Below are 18,675 nucleotides of genomic sequence, written 5' to 3' on the forward strand. Positions count from 1 at the left end.
CGACTTGCGGGAACTCTCTGTGGTTCTAAATCAATAGTTGTTAAGTGGTCCGAAAATGTTGGAAACATTAACTTGCTTGACCATGCTGTAGGTCATATAACTGTCTGTTGCTGTACATGCAATATGCTTTGTGGCTGTTATCTGGTTTAGTGATAAAACAAAGGTGTGGTTGAATTTATTCTGTGTCTTATTGTCTCTGCTTTTAGTCCTATATATCACGATCGCAAGACATATGAATTAACAGGTTAAGGAGCAAACAACGCAATTATCACAACACATCGGTTGTAATATGGCTTTTCTTGTGTGTGTGTGTGTGTGTGTGTGTGTGTGTGTGTGTGTGTGTGTGTGTGTGTGTGTGTGTGTGTGTGTGTGTGTGTGTGGCTGGGGGGGGCTTACCCAGTGATTTTACCCACGTACCTCTACTGGAAGAAATACACAGTCAGAGATTTGGGCAAATTAGACAACTGCAAAGCAAATGTTGCCATTCATAGTTTGCACCTCCATCAACTGGTCGCGCCATACCATTGCTATGAACGGAAGGTTCTCAAACCTCCCTCTGTCGGAACAGGAACCAACTTTGCCATAGTGGCCCCAAAACAATTGTGATAGATGGAGGCTAAAGACTGCTTAATCTAAATGAATCTATGGTGGCCTGGAAACACTATGGCATTGATAAAGGAAACAACTTTGCCATCCTTATCATTTTGTCAATGTACTTTAGACCGATAGCAATGTTGTCGTTAGCTAGCAAAGGTCATCAAAAACAGCTGGCCTCCTTTTGAAATGTAATTGCATTTCCAAGCCACTGTAATGGACTTCTGATGAATTCACCGCTCATTGACAATGCACTGAGTAGAATGCTCGATCAACATGCTTCTCAGATAGGGTCTTGCTTGTTCTTGATATGAGTATAGCCATAGCTAACAACTATTGTGATCCCCTCGACAGTGAATTCAGTGCATCATTCATATAGTTGGCAGTGCTACAAATTATATAATCATGCTAGCTAATTGTTTCAATTCACCTTCCAGATGTGAAATTACAAGACTAAAGGACACTTTACCTAAGGCTGTTCCTCAATGACCTCTTGGTTGTGAAGGTAAGGTAGCTAGCTAATCTCGTTCCCAGAGACTTCCATCAAAATGCCCTGTGTGCAATAGCCTGGGGACGAGGTTACCAGCTAGCTAACTTTTTGCGAGGGAACGCAAAATGATTAGCTTTTTCCGTTTCTATGTGTCCCTTCAGGGGTTCCATAACATAGACTACCATTAGCCTTGATAAATGAATGCTTTCGAGCAGATCACTTTTGTTAAGTGTCACCGCTTTTCAAGGTGTGTGGCATTATAGGGATACAAATAGTCAGACTTGCGCCAACCGTGGATACAATCATATGTGATATTTAATAAGGCTCTCTCTCACTAATTGATTATACAATGTACATAAATATGATTTCAGTTTGTGAGTGTGCGATATTGGGGTTGGGGACATGTTTATTTCGACATTATAAAGAAAAACGTTTATAAACAATGGCAACACCTCCAAGTTGATCTGATCCTTGCTGTTGGAAAACCACATTAGTATCCGACTTTTGGCTGTTGCAGATCCACCTCCCCCGACTTCACTCCTTGACTTTCATCTAGTCAGTTGTGATCGTCAGGGGTCCAATTGTGACATAGCTACACGGCTCTGAGACCACCATCAGACATACAGCCCAAACGCGCATCTCCCCACAATGCCTAACCAACGCTGCTACCCGTCCTCAATTCATTTGAATGTGTTGAGAGAAAATGTGAAGTCTGAAAGCCAACAGTCCAATTTTCTACCACGCTGCTGTGCATATAGGTACACATTTTGGACTATGATAAACACTTTAGCCGTACCCACTCAAATGCGCTCCATATATTTGCACACTCATATGCGCACACTCCACACCTCCCTTGCCTGGATGTTGTTGATGGTATTTAGAGCAGCCTACTATCGATGCGCATCCTTCCTCCTCTGTGTTGCTCTCCTTAAGAAGCTTTGACAGAGCAGATGAGCAAGGATCTATCTCTTTTATCTCACAGGGAATACATCTCCACTGCTAACCAACCCAGGAAAACCAAGCTCTTATCACGTTCTTTCGATGACAAAGCACGCATAGGCTAAAGAAAGAAAGACCTGGAAAAAGAACGGACTCAATTTTTACAGAGCTAATTTCAGGTGAGTGTGCAGCATGCAATTTGCAAATTGGACTTAAACGTGAGATGTAACCTAAGATATCCCACACATTTTCTGGGGGCCTTCTGTTTTGGAAAATATATAAGACAGGGTATCACTAAATGCAATGGCTGAAAATATACTGTAATGTATTGTTATACTTGAGTAAAAGTAAAGATACATTAATAGAAAATGACTCAAGTAAAAGTGTAAGTCAGCCAGTAAAAAGTACATTATTTTCTTTAGGAATGTAGTGAAGTAAAAGTAAAAGTTGTCAAAAATATAAATAGTAAAGTAAAGTACAGTTTCTCCCAAAAACAACTTATGTAGTACTTGAAAGTATTTTTAATTAAGTACTTTACACCACTGACTATATGTGAATACCTTTCTTAATGGACATTCTTCACGTTGCAGGTTTCGGAAACTGTGTGCCTGTTGTACCCCCCTCGAAGGTTAACTGGCTTTACATTACAATAATTGTGAATTCCAGAAATTCCATTTACTGTCAACACCTGATGGCAAACTTTTTTTCATATGGCTTTGCCCAAAATTGTCTGAGATGTTTCCAATCATTGTATAATATAATAAAATAGAATTTAAAAATTAGTCAGGAATTGGTGGGAAATGTACTTAATTTTATTCAAATATCGTAAGATTTGATTGCAGATTTACAATTGAAAAATACATGTGATGCTAAATCCCTTAACAATGTATGACAATTAGAAATTACATTGTTTATCATGTTACCATGTTATTTGCATTGTGCAAGCTTTCCTTCCCCGAGTCAGAGTAGGATGGCAGCTACTACAACCCTCTCACCTTAACTTATGGTGCAGCTCATTACATTGTTCCACTCTCAAGTGATTTTACTGTCTAAAAGGAGTCAGATTGTGTTTGTTATAGCGATACCTCACGTTTGGGTATCAGGCAGCACCCACAGACCCAGGAGGAATAATGATTATTCTGGTAAGTGATATGGGTCTCAGGGTAGATTTACACGAGTAAAATATGTATGTTAGTCTGGGTCTTAGCCCAGCGATCATGCCCTGCTCCCTCTGTGTGAAGTTGGGCACGGCCTGCATTCTTTAGGGCTGATAATGGGCCCTGATATGCCTGACAGGCTGTGACAGCTCATGGCCTTGGCAGAGCCTCTCTTGCAGTAACACTCGCATTTTCTAGTCTGCTGATTGTTTGCTGACTGTGGCGTGGATTGGACCATTGCTTATCACTAACCCTGTTTAAAAGAGTTTCTAATATTGCTGCGGCTGTATGCAAAGACCGAAGTGCAGAAACACCTGGCATGTAGGGGAAGGGTCTTTTTTTTAAATATAGGTTTACAGACTTTATTACACTCTTTTCTCTGGCCTGTCAGTGGAGGATATTTCATGTTTATGTGGCATGTTTTGCGTTGGTTTCCATGACACCTGTGTCGGGGTCGTGGTGTGTTTTTATTGTGCCAGTGAGGTGAGAATTTACCCATTGAAGTCGGTTACGACTCCAAACTGCAGTCAGGTCAAGACCCTGGTGAGGACGACGTGCACGCTGATGAGCTTCCCTGAGACGGTTTCTGACAGTTTGTGCAGAAATTCTTTGGTTGTACAAGACCACAGTTTCATCAACTGTCCGAGTGGCTGGTCTCAGATGATACTGCAGGTGAAGAACCCAGATATGGACATCCTGGGCTGGCATGGTTACACGTGGTCTGCGGTTGTGAGGCTGGTTGAAAGGAATTCTCTAGTCTGCTGATTGTTTGCTGACTGTGGCGTGGATTGGACCATTGCTTATCACTAACCCTGTTTAAAAGAGTTTCTAATATTGCTGCGGCTGTATGCAAAGACCGAAGTGCAGAAACACCTGGCATGTAGGGGAAGGGTCTTTTTTTTAAATATAGGTTTACAGACTTTATTACACTCTTTTCTCTGGCCTGTCAGTGGAGGATATTTCATGTTTATGTGGCATGTTTTGCGTTGGTTTCCATGACACCTGTGTCGGGGTCGTGGTGTGTTTTTATTTTGCATCCAACCGACATTATGAAACATTACATTTTTAACTGAAGTCTGGAAAGCGTCACGTATCAGACACGAGAGGAGAGGAGAGAGGCTGTTGTTTTTTCCTAATAAAAATCCAATGTAAAAGCTATATCTCGGAATGTTAACATACCACCAAAATCTCCAGTAGCAGCCTATAGAGGACATAGGTGTGAATTACCACTGCTCTATTTAATGATGTCGAAACCCCACCTCCGCAATTACCCAGTTGAAAGCAGTGTATGCGTTGTGTGTGTATGCCTTTGATTCGCAAGTTCCAAGGATGGACTCTCGCATCAGCTGTTCACTCTCTTTACATATGTCAGTTATATTTTCAACCTCAAAACATCTACATTTTACATGACACATTCTCTCTCTGCTCAACTGAGTGGAGCCCTGTGTTTGTAAATCATCTTGGGATAACACAATGTCCTAAATTAGGATTAAGGAGAGAAGTAATTTAGGATGCTGTTGGTGGTCCTGCAAGGCTGTCAAAGGGTGTAAATATTGTCTGAAACAGAGGACACCGACCGGACAAACGGCCTTCGTGTTGGCTCCCATTCAAATTGACCTTATAGAATGACTGGATGTGGGTTGGCACATCCTTCTTTGTGACATACGATGGGCAACAGTCTTTGTTCTGAGAGAGGTGGAGCCACATAGGTCTGTCTTATCAGGTAGAGTTAAGGAATGCGTTAAGCGCTCTTGGGGATGCAGATATTTTCAAGAGGGACAGAAATCACAAAATACAGAAGAATTGGTAAACATGTACAGTCTGGACATGTCTTTACAGTCATATAAGCCATTGCTTTTATTTATGAAAGTATTACCAGAAATAAACTGATTTGTATATCCCTGTTAAGATCTGGCCTCCTTCTAGGTATTCTTTCTGTTGCATCTCCCATGAGATGGTAGATTAAGTGAATAATTACTTCAGCAGAAAAGCTGCTCTTGATGGGGTCAAAGGTGAAGGAAATAGCCCAGCAAATCAGACCATACTAACTATGTCTCCATTAACTTGCCCAGTGATTTTTTGTTGTTGTTGTCGACATGTAGAAAGTTCACATTGAAAATGGATGTGCCAATTGCCTGCTATGGTCCGCTTCTACCGAAATGTCTTGTGTCGATAACAACTGCTGGCCATATTGATGTCACCCACCCCCCCAGTGACTGCACTGTTTGTTGTCCATAGCTTATGCCTGCCCATACCATAACCCCACCACCACCATGGTGCACTCTGTTGACACAGCATTGACATCAGCAAACCGATCGCCCACAAGACGCCACACACGCTGTCTGCCATCAGCCCGGTACAGGAGTTGAAACCGGGATTCATCCATGAAGAGCACACTTCTCCAGTGTGCCAGTGAGGTGAGAATTTACCCATTGAAGTCGGTTACGACTCCAAACTGCAGTCAGGTCAAGACCCTGGTGAGGACGACGTGCACGCTGATGAGCTTCCCTGAGACGGTTTCTGACAGTTTGTGCAGAAATTCTTTGGTTGTACAAGACCACAGTTTCATCAACTGTCCGAGTGGCTGGTCTCAGATGATACTGCAGGTGAAGAACCCAGATATGGACATCCTGGGCTGGCATGGTTACACGTGGTCTGCGGTTGTGAGGCTGGTTGAAAGGAATTCTCTATAACAACATTGGAGGCGGCTTATGGTAGAGAAATTAACATACATTTATCTGACAACAACTCTGGTGGACATTCCTGCAGTCAGCATTCCAATTATACGCTCCCTCAAAACTTGAGACATCTGTGGCATTGTGTTGTGTGACAAAACTGCACATTTTAATTATTTATATTTATATTTTTCTTGAATGTAAATAGTTTGTGATTACTTGCTAATGGCCACTGTGATATTTACGGTCAATTTGAGCTGCGGACCAGGAATGTAGCATTGCCAGCCACAACGAAGGGAAAAGCAAGGATGTAGCCTAATGTGAATTACAAAGTAGAAATCTCTTTCGCCCCTCCACTCCTTAGACTTTCCATCTTTCACCGTGGGAATATGGCTTAATTAACAAATAGACAGTCATCTGAGGAAAACCAAGAGAGGGAGGGAAAGTATGGTTTAGTCAGTCTACTAATGCAGCATCTACATACAGCATGTCGCTGCATAGACTCAAGCAGAGAAAATGAAGCAATCCATTTGCTGAATGGCTGTGAGGGAAATTCACATCTCCCCACTGAGTATAATGAAACCACTGCAAAGGTCAGTAAGAACCATATTCCCATGGGTGACAATTACTAAAGCCATGGAAATCATAATGTATTATTTAAGTAATGTAGCCAAACGCTTGTAATAACAACTTCTTCTGGGAAGCATCTTTTGGGGGGGGGGGGGTGTGTGAAAATAATATTTGCTTAGAGGAGATGTCAGTACATTCAAATGTCAGTACATTGCTTTACCTGAGGGAAAATCCAGAGAAACAAGAGATCCGCATAAGGCAATTGGATTAGTTTATAGAAGTCCCATTCACACAGTGAAGAGGCCGGAGAGCACTCAAATACCATTTTGAGAAAATAGGTAATTCGCCAATCAAAGAACACAAGTATAAAGCCCATTTTTACAAGCAAATAAAATGTGAGTGAGCACCGCTGTCAAAGAAAATCCTGACATCCTACTGAAAGTGTGGCAGAGATCCGAGTACATGACTGCATCTACAAAAAGCTCAAGTTGAAGGAGATCTTTAAATTATAGCATTAATTCATATTTCACCCCCGCTTGATCCATGATGTAATTTTGCTAGATGCTGTATGTCAATCTTCAACAAGTCATTGATTGGATGACTACAGAGAGATGTGACAGATTATTACAGAACCCTATCAATTTGCCATAAGGTTAAACCACACTAACGAATTGTTGTCCTTGTTGTATATATTGTGCGGTTATTGCGTGTTTACAGTAAAGTGAGAGAAAAAAACAGTCAACAAGAAAAGTGTGAAGTGAGTGAAGAAAGTGGTCACGTCATGCTTCATGTGCATGCAGATGAAAATAATGGGTCGTATACTGGGTTGTAAGCCAACGGGTACTGTTATTATTACAAACACAGTCTATTTGAAGGTACTAAGATCATTCCATGAAGCATCTCCTATGTTGATCTTTTGATGCAAGACGAAACATCCGTTTGTTTTGCGTCAAAAAACCCCAGTGAGGTGAGCATGACCCTAGCCAGCCACTAAATTTAGCTCTGTTCCTGTACAACACCGTGTGGATGGGGAATGCGCAGCACTGTACCAATGACGCTCATGTAGGACTTGGTATCCAAGGCAACAAACAACAGAACAGAATGGTCAGATTAGGCAGTGAAGCGTGAAGAAGAAGAATAGGAACAAATGTGTCCGACTCATAACCAATAAAGTCAGAAGCTGGAACACAAGGGACCTACGTCCTTCCTCTTCAGTCAACAGCCAGATCAAACAGGTAAGAAGAGCCCAGCTATCTCAGCTGTTCTCACCAGTGATTTCATGTAGTTTTCCCATTCCCTTGCAGTTCTGTTGTGGAATCTGTTGTCCTAAGTGCTGATGGTAACGATCAGTATTGGCTGGGAACTGGACCTCACGATAGGATATTATCACGATACTTCAGATATTTATTGCGATTCCCACGGTTCTATATGTATTGCGATTCAATACTGGGATTTAATTGCAATTTGATGTTCCAAACTATTACTCACCATGTGTCTGCTGCAGAGGGACAAGAGAGAGCTGTGAGAAAATGAGTTTGGATCAGTCATGGAAATAACAGATCTGGAAACAAATTGGCTCCTTATTTAAAAAGAAAATGGAGAAAAATATGTAAAGGAAAAATACTGGAGTTTTGGTGCAGGTACAGCCAACTACAGGGAAAATAAGATTGCAATATATATCATCACCCCCCCCCCCCCCCCCCCCCCCCCATTACTAACATTCAGGGGTGAAAGTAGATGTAATTTCCTACCGGTATGGGACTCCCTATGTGTCACATAGATAAAAACAATTATAGAGTGTAGATGTAATCATCGAATTACATGTAGAATCCCTATTCATTTCATATGATCTCTGTGTGCCTAGTAGACCTAGTAAAGATGTGTCATATGACTTCTGACATGTGTTATCTTTTAATGTCGCATAAACACAACCAGTCGTGATGTTTTCATCTGATTGTCAATCATAAAAATTTTTAAAAAAGCGCTCCTGTAGGCTACCTGCGCACGTTCGTCCGCTCATCAAATAATTCCAGCATCCAAACAGTGTACTGTGCACCCACAATTTGATGAACGGAAAGAGACGTCTGTTACAAAACACCTAAACGTGTATTGTAATGATACTTGTAGCATGAATTGATGAGTCCACTGCTGTCCGCACGCATTTCGGTATCAGCCACTAATCTCCACGTTGGCAAAATGTAATTGTTCTCATAGAAGCACACTGCAATTTGGAGCGTACGTATACTATCCAGATTCAAGTCAATTCGCTCATTTTTTTTATGCGGCTGACATGCAGTAAAGTTAGTTTACTTTCACCCCTGGCAACGATATATGTTTGTGTTTTATACAATATCTAGTCTGTATTGAGGTTGATTTAATCAAATTCCTCAAAGCGGGGATAATACACAGCGATGGTCTTACCGTTCCAAAAGGCAACATCTGTTTCCTAGCCTGAACATCTCCCCCGTCACTAGTGCTTCATAAGCCTTAACCTTCGTGGGCTCCAGGCTCGTGCCAGGGATCAGGCATCAGGGCCATGCCTGCGTCAGACGGCAGGTAACCTAGTGGTTAGAGCGTTGGCCCAGTAACCGAAATGTTGCAAGTTCGAATCCCCGAGCTGTTGTTCTGCCCCTGAACAAGGCAGTTGACTGGCTGTTCCTAGGTTGTCATTGAAACTAAGAATTTGATAACTGACTTACCTAGTTAAATAAAAATTAAAAAAAATTTAAAGACCTGGGAGACCGGGGAGAATAATTGATCTGGTTATTGTATGGTACTTACATTATTACGAGAGAGAATGAAATGAGCTACTGACAGCCAGATCACCCAATTGTACAGTTCACGGTGCCTTATTACTCCATAACGATATCTGCAGTAAAATATTTTAAGTCTCTGTAGCTCCCAAGCCATTACTCTCAGATAAAGACTGGTTGTGTCCAAATACCCATACAAACTTAAACTGCGTACTCATCGTCACATATTATTTAGCACTAACCGTTTAGTAAAAAGTATGCAGTATGCTACGGCCACAACGCAGTAGCAGCTCAGCTCTTGACTGGCTGAGTAGATGGGGCGGGGCCGAGTGCAGGTGGATATTTCCAAATTTAACAGACAAACATCGCATTAACCAGCCTGATAATAGCTCATTTCCAATTCGATGGATTTCTCTAAACTCTGAATTGAATAGGAATGGAGTTATAGGCCTACATAGGCTGTTTAAAGCCAGACTACCACATTCTACCTGTACTGTAGGCCGTGTAATTTACCTATCCTATTACAAAAGTAATAGGCAAGAAAGAAACAGATTATTTAGTTTAATTTCAACATATTTAGTGAAACCAAAGTTCGGGAACTTGTATAAATGAAATCAAATAGCCAGAAGTGTTCAAATGTTCAAATCAAAAGGCTACAAATCAGAAATGCTGGACAGCAACATAATAAATAAACTAAAGCACTGAAATCCTGGTATCCTGGTATCCTAGCCTACAAAAGTAAAAAACCTGATTAGCATGACATCAATAAAGCAGCCACATTTCGAGTCCCCGGTGCCGACACAATTAGAAATCAAAAGATGGTTTAGTATTTAATTTAAAAACTCTGACAAAGGGCAAGAGAACAAGATATACTTGTCAATGAGAATATTTTTTTAAAATATATTTTTAAGACTTCTTCTGCGATGTAGAAGAAAATCTATTTAGCCTACATTTGAATACCACTGCAGAAGCTTTGCTTTTAGGCATCTTCCTAATTCAGTAGCCACGTTTTATTGTTTGGCTACCTGAAGAGAACTAGGTTCTATCACTCACAGCCCACCCCTTCCAATCTACTCAAGGAAGAGCCAAAATGAGTATAACATCCTGGCATTTAACCCATACTGGATTTTTTGAAAATGTAAATACTATAAAACATTGTATTTTCGCATGCGTCATGCCGCAATTGCTTTCTATCCCGCTATTCCTTGCGCATCCCCATATCTAATTGATCAGCTGTTGTCAAAGCCGAAATTAGTGACACATCAGGGCATTTAAAGTATACTCAAAATAATTTGAATCGGATAAAGGAGATTGCATGTAAACACATGCAAAAAAAAATGATGTGTATGTGTATTGCAAGTTATGTTGATTATTTGAGCCTCGCCAGGGGAAGGAAATCCATGTAAGGCTCAGGGGTGGAGCCAGCGACCTGCAAGATATTACCCCTTAATTACCAATCCCCTCACCTCTCCCTGCTGTCTGCCATACACACACCCAGCTCTGTCTAGGAGGGAGGGGCGGTCCAGCTCCCTAGAGCACCTCTCCTGGAGAGGGCATCGGCATTTCCATGGGCTGCACCTGATCTGCTTCTTGGTGAGGGGGCGGGCCAGTCCCGAATCGCCTCCACTGACTCTTTCTCCCATTGGGCCTCCGGTAGCACCTCCTTCTGAAGGGAGATCTCCTGCTCCCTCTTAGCTAGCTGCACCTATAAGGGGGTGGTCTTCTCTGTCCGAGTGCTGAGCTGCAGGTCTTTTGCTGCTTGGAGGGTCTCCATTTTCAGAGTGGCCTCCTCTCTGCTCTTCTCCTCCTGATCCCTCAGAGCAGTCTCCAGGCTCTGTTGTAGCTCTGCAGCTTTCTTCTGATTGAGGGTCACCTCCCCTCTCAGAGCGTCTACTGCCTCCTCCTGGAGGGCTGCAGCCTGGGCCTCCTGCAAGACCTTCTGTAGGGAGCTGTCCTCCTGCTGCTTGACAAGCTGCTCCTTCATCTCTCTAAGGCCCTCCTGTTTCTCCTCCTACTGCCTGGCTAAATCCTTCCTCATAGCAACCTAGGCTCTGCTGGAGCTCTGCAGATCTCTGGTGGAGGGACACCTCCCCTCTCAGTGCCTCCTTGGCCTCCCTCTCCTGGAGGACTGTGGCCTGCACCTTCTGCAGCAGTCCCTTCTGTAGGTAGTTGTCCTCCTGCTGCTTGGCCAAACAGCGCAACATTTCCTTTTTCAGCACCTCGTAATGCGTCACCTGGTCAACCGTCAGATCCTGATAGGTCTTCTGTGCCGTGCCTGATAGGAAGGGTGTTAGTCGGCTGGCCCATTGCTCATGGGGCCATTTCTCCCTAGCCGCTGTCCTCTCAAAGGCTTGTAGGTAAGCCTCGATGTCGTCAGCCTCTGTCAGCTTCAGTAGAAACCTACTGGGTTTGAGACAAGAGACTGTTGCGCCTGTCGCTATGCCGGCCTGGGCGGCTGTCAGCTGGTTGAGGTCAGCTCGCATGAGAGTAGTCTGCTGACGCTGTTATTCCAGCAGCTCCCTCTGCATAGCCTGCTGTGCTTTGTTTGCCTCCACCAGCTGTCTCACCAATGCTTCCATTGTGCTCTGTGTTTCTTTAGTAATTAAGCTTGGTTTGTTTTGACTGCATTCTCCACCATATGTAGCAGGTTCAAGGGTGTGGGGTTTCCACGTCACCAAGTTCAGTAATAAAACTTGCACCAGTAGCACAACTAGAATGCACATGGGAAGTTAATTAGGGGTTTTTGTACACTGGGGAAGAAGGGGGAATTCACCAATTACTTCACAGTCCCGAAGCTGTTCTCGTTGTCCGTTCCATTCTCCAGGGGTAAACCTCACACTTGGGTCCTCAGCCAATCCAGTCCGATACACAAGGCGGGAAGTCCGACAGTCCAGGTCACAATGGGTAATCACACAGATATTGCTCTTGCTTCTCTCACTCTTCATCACTCTCTTGGTTCATTGCTCTGTCCTTTGTCCCCAAGCACTCCCTGGCTTAACGAGCTACAGCCTTGCCTCGTTGGGGCAGGAAGTCCATATAAGGCTCGGGGGTGGAGCCAGCGACCTTCAAGATTTTTCCCCTCAATAACCACTCCCCTCACCTCTCCCTGCCATCTATCACAATACATATACATTTAGCATTTGTTTATGGTGTAGTTTACTGATTGTTGCACCTTGAATTATAGTCCTAAACAGACCCTGGATCAGACAGTTGATATTACTGTAACGCAGATTCTTTGAAGAACTATAGGTTTCCATCCAATTGGCGACAGATTTTCATTGCGCATATTCTAAAATCTTCATAAAAACAACATGGGCATTTTCCCACCAGAGATATGTTTCCATCAAATTGACTTGTTGCGGATAAAAAGCTGTGTGTGATGACGTAGTGCACATAAAAATATCTCGCATAGAGCCCCGAATTGATTATCCCTTTTATTCCAAGGCTATAATTTAACGTAATTGCCACTTGAAATGTGTTAATTTGCCAGTAGAAATGTGTTCAACATTCACTGAAGTAGCTAGCAAGTTTACTAGAAAGCTTCAGTAGTTATCTTGGTAACCTAACAAACAGACTTGCTAGTTTAGCTAACCAAACCATCAGTCCTAGCTTGCTATTATGAAAATCGAATTCAACAATGTCAATAATGTTTTCAATTCGTCTTTTGCTTTCAAAAGAAGCTCGAACATAGAACTATAGTCATTGTTATTATACTGTGCTGATATACCGTGCATTATAGGGAAATAATGCACATGCTAGAATGCCCTTCAAGCCAATCCGAAAAGAGTATTTGACAATGCCATAGTCCAATTGTATTTGTCAAACGGCAGCCAAGCATCGACCATCATGTCACCAGAATAAGACCCTTGATATTTCTTGAAAAGGAGCATCAAACTCATCACAGTGCACTTTCGCCACCCTGTGAAGTTCATCATAACTTATTTCATGTGTAGCCTTAATAAACTGCATGCTTTCCCAAGTCGTAGTGGGAGGACCACACAACAAATCCTACTTCCTTATTTTCTCTATTATTGGACCATGAAGGTGTTTCCACCGCCATTTCTCGCATAATACATTTTAAAGACACAAAAAAAGATCCCACCTTTGTATAGCGTATTTTCTTTTGTCGTCATTTGGAAAGTTTACCGATAAAATTGGCTGCTTCCATCAAGCCTGTCGTGACATTTTTTTCCCAACATGTACTTTACTCGCATAAAAAAGGTGGGATGGAAACCTGGTTAGTGCGTAACAGTGTTGTGACGAGGCTTTTTGCATATTCATGATTAGCACAGAGGCTCAGACAATACAGCAAAGAATCATGAATGTTTATGCATTATGCTAAGCAGTATTTCTATTAGCTATATCAGTATCACCACTGATTGATGCTGTGTCTCGCACTTGTTATGTTTGCTGAAACTGAATTGGATGAATGCTTTGCTTAGAAAACAAAATAATAGAATAAAAAGTGAACAAGGGTTATTGTTGCTGTCCTCTTATTCAGACATGAAACCATTTTTAAAAGTGACCCCTGAGCCAACACTTCACTATTGGAACAAGAGCTGCATAGCAAAACCATAATGGGATTGTAGAACAAGGGGGAATGTCATTATGAAGCCGTTATATAAGCTAATTTGGCGTGTGTGTGTGTGTTTTATAAGAGTGTGCTTGTGTTACACCCCCAGCGTCCCCCCTGCAGGCGCTCCCCGCCGTTTAGGAACCACTGGGTTAGAGACAGCCAGGCAGGCAGCCTTTGTGGTGGTCATTCCCCTAGGATCCATGCTTGAGAAGGGGTCTCAGCATGTGAAGAGTGGCAGGCTGTACTTTGGACTTGAAACTACTAACACATCTCTGTTTTAGCATACAGTACCAGGGAGTGATGCTGAGCTCTGCAGCTTTCAGACGGAAGAGAAAGGAGGTGTGCATACTGTATACAGGCTGTATACTGTTGGCTGTTTATGCACAGAACATGTTTAGCTATGAAATACATATGTTTCAAATGTATATCTGCATTATTCCATATTGTTCAGAGTGCATATGTGAGCATGTGTCTTTGGCTATATTCTCTTACGCCTGTCTCGTCCCTTGATTTCTAGAAGTCTTCAAAAATGGCTCCTCAGATAGTGGATTGTGAACATGAACATTCTCCTTTCCCCCTTATGTTCCCCGTATAGTGTCCTATAAAGGGTTAATAATGCAGTTAATGAAATATTCATTCGGTTAGACACTACACATATCGACAGATAATCCTACACTGGAAGGTGATGAAATCCAACCTTTCTACGGGAGTAAAGTACATGTCGGATGAAAAATGTCATGACAGGCCTGATGGATACAGCTAATTTGTCGGTAAACTTTCCAAATCAAAAGGTGGGATATTTGTGTCTGTAAAAATGAATTATGCGAGCAATGACAGTGGAAACATCTTTATGCGCAAATATTGATACAATAACCATAATATCGAAGTAAACTTGGAGTCACGCGATTATATGTTGTGTGGTCCTCCCACTACGACTCGGGAAAGCACGCAGTTTATTCGGCTACAGATTAAATAAATTATGATGAACATCACAGGGTGGTAAAAGTGCACGGTGATGAGCTTGATGCTCCTTTCCAATAAGTATTGAGGGTCTTATTCTGGTGACATGCTTAGCTGCCGTTTGACAAACCGAAATAATCTTGCTCTTTTTGTTCATAATAATCTCATCATGTAAACTATACCCACACTGTATCTGCGAGCTGTAGGCTGGAACGCACATGTCAAGATCAGAGTGGGCATATTCACTATATAACACAAACATTGTTAGTGACAAAACCATCAGTAGAGTTAAACGCGATGAAAACCTATTTCACTTTTTTATTCGGTATATGGGAATTTAACCGCAAAAGTTATTTTTTATGTGCACAACCTCATCACACACTGCCTTTTATCCGCAATAATGGGAAAACATCTGTGGTGGGAAAATGCGAATACTGGAATATTCATATGAAAATCTGTTGCCTATTGGATGGAAACGTAGCTACTGATACACACTACATAGGCTACTGTTTAAGGCTAGGCTACATTTGCATTCTCCATATGCCAATGCCAATACATCCAATGTAGTCTACAGTTGACAATACTGGCCTCCTTCTCTCATCATTCATACGACAGAGCAAACAGAAACACATTTGCAGAGAGGCTTATTTTAGGGTATGTATGGAAGGTCAAAACAAAAATGAATGTATTCACACACAAGCAGCTTATGAAAATGTGCTGGCAAACCTGCTGGCTCTGCTCTTTCATTATCTCCTTACAGCCACGTAGAATATCGAATATGAATGCTGGGATCAATGTGCTGCTAGGTGACAGCAGATTACAGGTCTCGTGTGGCTTAGTTTGTAAAGCAATGTGCTTGCAATGCCAGGGTTGAAGGTTTGATTCCAATGGGGGGAAAAGTATGCACTCACAACTGTAAGTCGCTCTGCATAAGAGAGTCTGCTAAATGACTAAGATATTTAACAGTCACAAACATAGCCCTGCATGTGTTGCTACTAAGGGATTGCCAGAGAGTGCAAAGCTATTATGTCTAAAACAAACATTTGGGGAGGGATGTTGTCGATCTAATCTCAAACTGAGAAAGGTCTTGACTACCTTAAAGAGCTAGAGTGTCCCCCATGTCAGAACTGACTTGATGTCAAATTTACAGCTAAAATCAAGACAGATATGACAACCCTTGTATGTCATTGTCCCTTTGTTTTTGACTTCTGAACTCTTTTGTTGTAAATTTTACAGTAGATACATTTACTCCAGGTACTGTAGAAGCAGTGTTATGTAGAAGTCTGTGGCAACTGTGATGGAAGTCTAACTGTAAGGTACATTTATACTGATGTGTGTGAGGTTATCAGGAAGGCGGGGTAAGGTAAGGGCGAATGCCTGTATGGATATTACTACACATCATTGAAACTGCTAATCTTGAGGGGAGAAAATACAACAGGCGGTATTCACTGTAAGGAAAGCTGTCAAATGTCACAGCAATATGCGACAGCCTATATTTCATGTATAGCCTAGCTGAGGCTTCCCAACCCCTAAAGGTCGATTAGCTTGACGGAGCGTGAAAAAATGTAATGAAGGGACAGGCCAATGTAGCATGTCCATTCTTCTGTCGTGGAATGGGTTTGTGTCTCTTGTGGAGTGGGTCTGGATTAGCATACACAATGGACTAGTACCACTATACTTATGAATGGAAAATAGTTACAGTATATCAAAATATTAATTATATTAGTAAAGTTGCAGAACATATGACAACACAGAACAAATGGTCCATGTACTAAAGATTAAGATCGAATCCAACTACGCCGGCTCTGATGCTCATCAGATTTGGCAGGGCTTGCAAACTATCCTGGATTTAAAAGGGAAACCCAGCCGCGAGATGTCCAATGACACGAGCCTACCAGACGAGCTAAATGCCCTCTATGCTCTCAACACTATGCAAGCAACACTGAACCATGCATGAGAGCACCAGCTGTTCCGGACAGTCGATGTGAGTAAGACCAGGACTACCAGGACACTGAAGGATTACCAGGACGCGTACTAGGAGCATTTGCTGACCAGCTACCAAGTGTCTTGACTGAAATTTTCAACCTCTCCCTGATCCAGTCTGTAATACCTTCATGTTTCAAGCAAACCACCATAGTCCCTGTGACAAGAACGCCAGGTAACCTGTCTAAATTACTATTGCCTTGTAGCACAAAACATGAAATCCCGGTTAGGGTTCACATCAACACCATCATCCCAGACACCCTGGACCCACACCAATTCGCATATCACGCCAACAGATCCACAGATGGCATAATCTCTATTGCACTCCATATTGTCCTCTCAGAACTGAACAAGAGGAAGACCTGTGTGAGAATGCTGTTCATTGACCACAGCTCAGCGTGGTCAATGAGTCCTCCAAGCTCATCACTAAACTAAGGACCCTTGGACTGAACACCTCCCTCTGCAACTGGATCCGGACTTCTTGATGGGCCACCCCCCCCATCCTTAAGTTTAATGACAACACAACGGGGGTAGCCTTGATCTCAGCGGCCGACGAGACCGCCTATAGGGAGGAGGTCAGAGATCTGGCACCACACTGCCAACAATATCTCCTTGAACATCAGCAAGAAAAAAGAACTAATCGTGGACTACACGCCCCATTTACATTGACGGAGTTGTAGGGGAGCGGTTTGAGAGCTTTCTCGGGTTCCACAACACTAAGGATCCATGGTCCACACACACCAACACAGTCATGAAGAGGACATGACAGCTCCTCATCCCCCTCAGGAGGCTGAAAAGATTTGGCATGGGCCATCAGATCTTGAAAAGGTTCTACAGCTGTACCATTGAGAGCATCTTGACTAGCTGCAGTGACTCAGCCCCTGTAATAGGGTTTGAGGCAGAGAATCCCAGTGGAAAGAGGGGAACCGGCCAGGCAGACACGCACTGCGGGTCGTTGCTCCAGTGCCTTTCTGTTCAGCTTCACACTCCTGGGCCAGACTACACTCAATCATAGGACCTACTGAAGAGATAAGTCTTAAATAAAGACTTATAAAGGTCGAGACCAAGTCTGCATCTCTCACATGGATAGGCAGACCATTCCATAAAAATTGAACTCTATAGGAGAAAGCCCTGCCTCTAGTTGTTTGCTTAGAAATTCTAGGGACAGTAAGGAGATCTGGATCTTGTGACCGTCGTGTACATGCAGGTATTTACGGCAGGACCCAATCGTAAAGATATGCAGGAGCAAGCACATGTACTGCTTTGTAGGTTAGCAGTAAAATATTATAATCAGCCCTAGCCTTAACAGGAAGCCAGTGTAGAGAGGCTAGCACTGGAGTAATATGATCACATTTTTTGGTTCTAGTCAAGATTCTAGCAGCCGTGTTTAGCACTAACTGAAGTTCATTTAGTGATTTATCCGGGTAGCCGGAAAGTAGAGCATTGCAGTAGTCTAACCTAGATGTGACAAAAGCATGGATACATTTTTCAGCCTCATTTTTGGACAGAAAGTTTCAGATTTTTGCAATGTTACATAGATGGAAAAAAGCTGTCCTTGAAACGGTCTTGATATGTTCGTCGAAAGAGAAATCAGGGCCAGAGTAACGCAGAGGTCCTTCACAGATTTATTTGAGATGACTGTACAACCATCAAGATTAATTGTCAGATTCAACAGCAGATCTCTTTGTTTCTTGGGACCTAGAACTAGCTGTTTTGTCCGAGAATTAAAAGTAGAACATTTGCCTCCATCCACTTCCTTATGTCTGAAACACAGGCTTCCAGGGAGGGCAATTTTGGGGCTTCACCATGTTTCATCGAAATGTACAGCTGTGTGTCGTCCACATAGCAGTGAAAGTTAACATTATGTTTCCAAATGACATCACCAAGAGGTAAAATATATAGTGAAAACAATAGTGGTCCTAAAACGGATCCCATGAGGAACACCGAAATTTACAGTTGATTTGTCAGAGGACAAACC

The 18,675-nt window shown here is 42.5% G+C and overlaps 1 protein-coding gene across 4 annotated transcripts in view; it reads left to right on the forward strand.

Annotated features, from left to right (window-relative positions):
* The first annotated feature begins 1,889 nt into the window (after positions 1–1,889).
* LOC109890866 (caM kinase-like vesicle-associated protein) overlaps positions 1,890–18,675 on the forward strand; it is a 39,344-nt gene continuing 22,558 nt past the window's right edge. Inside the window, exon 1 of one of the 4 annotated variants that reach the window (XM_020482951.2) lies at positions 1,890–2,202. The gene's annotated coding sequence lies outside the window, so the exon portion shown is untranslated. Of the gene's footprint in view, positions 2,203–7,436; positions 7,661–18,675 lie in introns of those variants that run through there. The other 3 variants (XM_031824808.1, XM_020482950.2, XM_020482953.2) reach the window with 3 other exon arrangements.

The sequence above is a fragment of the Oncorhynchus kisutch genome, linkage group LG5, assembly GCF_002021735.2.
Source record: "Oncorhynchus kisutch isolate 150728-3 linkage group LG5, Okis_V2, whole genome shotgun sequence".
NCBI lineage: Eukaryota > Metazoa > Chordata > Actinopteri > Salmoniformes > Salmonidae > Oncorhynchus > Oncorhynchus kisutch.